This window comes from Podarcis pityusensis, assembly GCF_964106645.2.
Source record: "Podarcis pityusensis genome assembly, chromosome: 8".
NCBI classification, from domain to species: domain Eukaryota; kingdom Metazoa; phylum Chordata; class Lepidosauria; order Squamata; family Lacertidae; genus Podarcis; species Podarcis pityusensis.
In genome coordinates this window covers 55178535-55185566 of record NC_138033.1, presented here as the reverse complement: position 1 = coordinate 55185566, position 7032 = coordinate 55178535, and the positions used below count along the sequence as shown (strand labels likewise).

Here is a 7032-nt window from a genome sequence, read left to right as displayed (position 1 = left end):
AATAAAAGGGAAGTATTACTGGGACATCCCAGCAGCTCATCCTGGGCTCCCTTCTTTTTTCAGTGGGATGCTGGATGTGAAGACCATCCCAAAACCAATGTGAATCAGTGAAGGTCCTGTGCTTCATGGGGCTACTTGGGTCTTGGCTTGGTGACTGAAAAATAAGCCCGCCTGCTTCAGGATCATATCCTTTCCTGCACCTTCAATCACTACTCCCTATTTTCCATGTGTCTTGTGCCCTCCAAGGGAATTCCACCAGTCACTTTTAATAATCACTGGTCAAGGATCTTGCTATTGATTGATCTTATATCCCAGCAGAGTGCAGCAAAGGAGACAGGGCCTATTGCTGCAGGTAGGTGCTCTAGCACAAGATAGCCGCAACCCCAATCCAGCACGCTACAAAGCAAATGTTATTTGCACCAGGATAAACATAAATGCAAATATAACATTTGCTTATGCTAGAGATTGGGAAGCTCTGGCCTTACCACATACTTGCATTGTTCCTGACCATTGGTCATGCTGGCTGGAGTTCCCAACAACAGCTGGAAGACTAGAACTCTTAAACAGTGTAATCCTATACATATTTATTCAGAAGAAAATCCCGCTGTTCAGTGGGGCTTGCTACTAAACAAGTGTATTAGGATTGCAGCCTAAGAATCCACTACACTTTGCGTCAACATTACAGTATAGCCTCAGAGTTCCTTGGGAAGAGATTGATTGATAAATCATGCTGGGAATTGTAGCTCTGGGAGGGGAAAAGGGGTCTCATAACAACTGGAACGCTATGATCCCCAGGATTCTTTGGGGGGGATCCCTGACTGTTTAAAGTGGCATGATACTGCTTAAAACATACCATGCAGATGGGGCATATGATAAGCTCCCATGCATGTTTGCTTTGAATCTTAGCTGCTGATAGCACAGAGAGGACCTGTCCCATGACAGGCCAGGTTATATGTCAATTGCTCTTGCTGGTTAGCCCCTCCATTTAACTGGCCTGCTTGTGAAAAGACTCAGCAAGCCTGATGTGAACCAGGTGAGAGTCCATCTACGTAGTTGTAACTGAAAGAGCCACATATTGGTCCGTAAGAGGTCTTTATCCACTCAAGGTAATAGCTATAGGGGGCTCTAGAAGACATTGGGAACCTTCTCATTTATATATTTTCCCAGCAGTAGAACCACTTTAGGAGTTGAACATTTCATTAGGAGTTGAACATTTGTTAATAATAATAATATATAATAATAATTTATTATTTATACCCCGCCCATCTGGCTGGGCACCAAGAAATAAAGAGAGGAAGATAGGATTTTTGGGGGTGACTAGCTGGAAGTTGTAATAACTCCCCACCTTGTCGAAAACATGCAAGATACTTCTCCACCCCTCAGCAGCATCTGTCATTCACCATCTGTTTGTGCCACTCATAAAACATCTCATGTCTGTTGTGGTGATAACGTGGACACTGTTAATATTCAAGGTGCCAAGGAAGTCCTCTTAAGCTGTATTAAGAAAGCAAAGGGAGATAGGAGAAAATGCATTGTGTACCACCAGCCTTAGACTTTCCAGTCCTGTTAGAACTGTCTAATAAAATGCTGAAATTGCTCTAAAATAAGGCTAGATTTGTGTGTAGGACATGCACTCTGCGGATCTTGTGTCTTTAGTGATTAACATTTGGTTGGAAGTCTCCACAGTGAATAATTATTCTGCCATGGGGTCTGGGGTGGCCAGGGGGGACCTGGTCATCCAGTGTGGGCTGCAGGATCCTGGACAAGATAGGCCCTTTGTCTGATCCAGCTAGGCTCCTGCATTATATTATTAGCTATAATAGCTATAATAGCTAAATGGAAACTCCATGCTTAGAGGCCCTATACCTCTTAACCTGTTGCTGGCGGGCAAACAGTGGGGAAGGGCTGTTGCTTTGTCATTCTGATTCTGAGCATTCCAGGAGCATCTTGCTGGTCATTGTTGACCAGAATGCTGAGCCGGATAAGCCTTTGGTCTGAGAAAAGGGATTGATTACTCTTACATGCTTATGTGAGGCAGGTATGCTGTGACAGTGCCCCAGTTCACAAATAGCAATAAACCAGCTTTATGTGAGCACACTGATTTCTGGAGAGGAAATTGTGGCCACATTGCTCCTCCAGTGGTACTGTGAGCTAAATCAGGGTTTGGCTTAGTGTGCTGTCCAAAGTTAGGCCCATGGTTTGTCTCACTGGAGAAAAACCATAAACTAACCCTTGTTTGCTCTTGGTTTGCCTGAAGGATTCCATACCCATTAGCAGATGGCATGGTGGGGCAACTATGCTCACCTAACCTCCTGACAGTTGAGCCTCTGATGGTTACCAGGAACTAGAGAAGGAAGGGTGAGGAAGTGTGGAATTTCATGCAGTGCAAACACATCAGCAGGAGTGCCAGATTGATTCTGCCAATGTGTTTGTACCTCGATGACCTCCCTCCACCTCCCCAGGAAGCAGATGTGATTGTCGGGTTAGGTGAACACCACTATCACTACACTGCCTGCTACTGACGACATCTCACATCACCCCAAATCTTTTAACATGCTGGCTGGGAATGATGGGACTTTGAGTCCAACAGCATCTGTAGGGGCACAGGTTCCTCATTCCTTAGCTAAAGCAGGGCAGAGTGGGGTGGAAAAAGCTAGAATGGGAATTCTGATCACAGATCTCTTGTATTAAGTGCCATTTGCCCCTGAGATTACAAGTAATAATAATAATATTATAATAATAGTTTATTACTTATACCCCGCCAATCTGGCTGGTTTCCCCCAGCCGCTCTGGGCGGTTTCCAGCAGAATATTAAAATACAATGATTCAACAAATGTTAAAAGCTTCCCTAAACAGAGCTGCCTTCAGATGTCTTCTAAAAGTTTGATAGTTTTTTATTTCTTTGACATCTGATGGGAGGGCGTTCCACAAGGCGGGTGCCACTACTGAGAAGGCCCTCTGCCTGGTTCCCTGTAACTTTGCTTCTCGCAGTGAGGGAACCGCCAGAAGGCCCTCAGCGCTGGACTTCAGTGTCCGGGCAGAACGATGGGGGTGGAGACGCTCCTTCAGGTATACTGGGCCAAGGCCGTTTAGGGCTTTAAAGGTCAGCACCAACACTTTGAATTGTGCCTGGAAACATCAAGTTTGCAATTGATGTTTCTTTTGCAGTTCATCAGTTGAAGTAAAAAAAGCAATAGCACAGAGCTGATGGTAATCAGCCCACACCAAAAACAATGTACTCCACAATTACAGTCAGCCCTGATTCACACACACAAACACACCACTTGATCTCTGATTACTCAGCGCTCCATGACACCTAGCTGGGTGCACCAGCTCTTTGCAATGAAAACCCACTGAGCTACAACTGAATATACAAAACTCGTTTGTGAATCTGAGTAATTTGGACTTCTCAAGTGGAGTTGTTTTTGTTTTATTTATATCCCACTTTTCTTTCAAGGAGCTCAAGTTAGTGTGCTTTGCTTTCTCCCTCCCCATTTTATGCTCACAAGAACCATGGGAGGTTAAGCTTAAGAATCTGGCTCACCAAATGAGCTGCATGGTTGAGTGAAAATTTGAACCCTGGCATCCCTGGTCTTAGTCCAACACTCTAGCCACTACACCACACTGGCAGCTTTTATTTTAACATTCCTATGTTGAAAAGCAACCACAACTGGGGAGGAGAGGGTCATCTAAACCCTCAATTTGGAAAGCATAGATTGATTTAAATTTGTTTGCTTTTTAATTGCACTCAAATTCCCTTGGCATTGTTCTTCCATGACTGGTTGCCATCCTTTCTTATTAGCAAATTTGCATGCTACACTAAGAGTAGGACCTTTAGTGTGGCAGCACCAGTTCCTGGAATGTGTTTCCAATGAATAGGCGGAAGCCTTCATGACTGACATTTAGGCACCTGCTTAAAACTCACCTGCTCACCCAAGTAATCCCTGATGGGTCATCCAGCTCTGTTGACATATTAACCTGATCTACCCTTTGTGATCTCCAAGTAGGGCTTGGAGAGATCCTTGCCTGAAATCCTGGAGGACCACTGTGAGTCAGTATAGACAATACCAAGCCAGGTGTTTCAGTAGCCTGACTTGGGCTGAGGCTGTTTCCTATCTTCCTATGACAGTTCTGGTTCCTGGCACAAAGGGACATCTGTTTTCCTCTCCTTGGAGTTTGGCCATAGCTGATTTTATGTTTCTCATCCTCTAGAAGCATAAATCCGGATTGCAGTTTTATGGCAGATACTGCCCTCTAGTGCACAATGTCCCTGTTTCTTGTTTTTAATAAAAAAACAGAGTCTGTTCCAATTATTTATCTTGTTGCCTTCTTACACTGAAGCTTTGATGTTACCACTTTAATGGGCCACATGTGGATTTGAAATGTGATCATTAAACTAGGCAGTGTGTTTACCATTAAGGAAGTGAACAGGGCTCAACAAATCCTTCTGTACACCACCGTTTGAACCTCTGCTTTGCTCCGAAGGGGCTCGAGGCTTGCTGTGATCTCTCTCTCTCTGTGGCTCTTTTGAAATTAAATCATGTGAAAGATGAAGGACAGGGGAAGAAGAGTACTGAAAAGGAAGCAGCCACCATATCTGGGCTGTGATTCAAAGGAGGCAACAGCAGACACCCAGGACGAGATTATAACCCTACCTCTTAGATGTTTCCTGCAGCAACCATGAGTGGGCCTTGCACGGTTGTGATGAAACCCTCCCTCCAGGCAAAATGAGAAAGGCCTCTGTGCAAAGCTTCTCAAGGAGTAGCGGAGGGGCTACTAGCCTCTGAACTTGAAACAATTTGCCTGAACTCTGAGCAGAGCCAACCCAACCATTAGGCAGAGTGAGGCAGCTGCCAAAGGCAGCAGATACTGGGGATGGGCAGCAGGGTAAGGCGTAGGAGAGCAGAGCTGTGTGTGCTACATAGCCTACCCTGTGTCCTCTAAGCTAGTCCACTGATTTCAGCAAATGAATTGAGGTGATAACAAGGCTTTTGAGTTTCTTGTGACAGGTTAACATAACAAGCAAGTCAAAGAATGAGGGGAGAAATCAAACATAGGTTGGTTGCTTCTTTCCTCTTTTTTTTAATGAGGTCCCTGCTTTCACCCTAACAATGTAAATGGTAACGTGTTTACAAGAGAGGCTATACTGGACCTCGGCAAGCCACAGATTTCTCGTTAAAACTATGACTTATCAGACATAAGCATCACTGAGTTCAGTTGAGCTGACTCACAGTAGGCATAGGATAGCAGTTACACAGATCTTAATACATTTCATATAATTACACACACAAACACACACACACACACACACACACAAACACACACACAAACACTGCTGCTGCTCTTTGTGGGGGTGATAATGGGTCATGGATCATTTGTCACAAGAAAAGGGGCCCATCAATTATCCCGGAGCTCTAGCAGATGAAAAAGGCTCAGAGCTGCATTGTCTCCTACCTCCCCTCTCCACTAAGCCATGCATACAATAGGAGGCAGAAGAGGAGCACACAGCCATTGCCTTTAAATTGGCCCTTTTTCTTCAGTGCCAATGCTCTAGGTCAGATTTCTTCCATATGATGTTGGGCTACACCTCCCATAATATCTTGCCATTAGCTATGCTGCCTGGGGCTGATGGGTGTTGTAGTTCCACAAAATGTGGAGGGCCACGAGTAGAGTGAGGTTGCTTTTGTTTAGGCTATAAACAATTGCCTGGATTTCAGCACTGGACAGCTCCTCCTTGGCCAAAATACCTTTGCTTCCAGAGCAAAACTCCCTTAACGTTTTATCGCTAGTTATCCATAAATCATATATGCGGCCTGGTTGATAAAAGGCACTGGAGACTCTTTAGTTGTTATCTGTTTATCTGGCATCCCATCCTGAATTCTGATATGTACATTTCTGCTTCCCCATGAGTCAAGCGTGAACATATTTCTTGCTCTAAATGATTTGGGAATTTGGACATTAAGCTCTACTCCCAGTGGTGGCTTCTTTTCAGGCTGGCAAAGAGAACTACAAAGTACTTAACAGAGCCCCCTGGGGAACTAAAGGCACCATGAGGAAGTATGCTTCTCTGCATTATGCTCCATGGGGTTCATTTAGTGCTCAGTAATGATAGTGCGCAATTATGTCTCTTCCACTCTCTTCCTTTCCAGTTTGTGGTCTGTGTTGTCATAAAAAAGCTAGTCCAAGGATACTCAGATTATAATGGCATGGAGAGGTGGATTCTGTTGTCTGCATAAAATTCTGTGGAGGAAACAAATTTGCACTCAAACTCTTTGTTGTTGTTTTGCATAAATTGTTATGCTCTTCAGCAGCTTATAGAAGCAGAATGAACTCTGCAAAGTGGCAAAACAATAATAATGGGATGTGAACCTCCTTTTAGTAGGAAAAGTCAGGAAGGTGTACATCAACTTAGCTTATGCTATCGGCTTCTAATAAGCCCACCAAAAGACAGAAAATACTGTCGTGGCAGCCAATTTTCCAGGGGTAACTTAAATTTTTGGGTGTCATTAGTCCCATGGAAACAACTTCATAGGGCTGAGCAGAACAATGAGGCCATGGAAGTGGATCTTGAAGTGGGGCCCAATGGTTTGAGAGATATTGATCTGTACACCAGGGAGGGACTGAGCCAGTTGTCAAATAAAGGTACCATCAGACATCCTGAGAACTGAGGAGCAGCTACCTGACTTGTCTTTGGCACTGCCTCTCATCATAGAAGTGCACCACTCCTCTGAGGAGGTTCTGAGGTTGGATCAGACAGTGAACCAAATTTATCAACTTTGCCTTCATCTCCAAGGATGCAGTGCTTGGCTGCACCAGCATGAGCAAGTCCAGCCTACTTGCAGGAGCACTTGTTTGCTTGCACTCTTTCAAGGCTCCCCACTCTTCAAAGGGGGAGCTCATGGGGCATGTCAAATGCTGAGACAATGTCTTACACCAATGTCTTACACTAGCCATGTATCCTAGAGCTCTGCTATGAACTTCTGAATTGTGAACCCTGTAGTCTGATCTACATCTGGGCATTGTAATGGATTC

General features: G+C 44.6%; 1 long non-coding RNA gene across 1 annotated transcript; it reads right to left on the bottom strand.

Annotated features, from left to right (window-relative positions):
• Positions 1-5840: 5840 nt before the first annotated feature.
• Positions 5841-6939, bottom strand: LOC308483054. Its single transcript, XR_013989567.1, has 2 exons — positions 6680-6939; positions 5841-6240 (listed from the first exon to the last, which is right to left on the bottom strand). It is a non-coding gene; the product is annotated as an uncharacterized lncRNA (long non-coding RNA).
• Between the last annotated feature and the right edge of the window lie 93 nt (positions 6940-7032).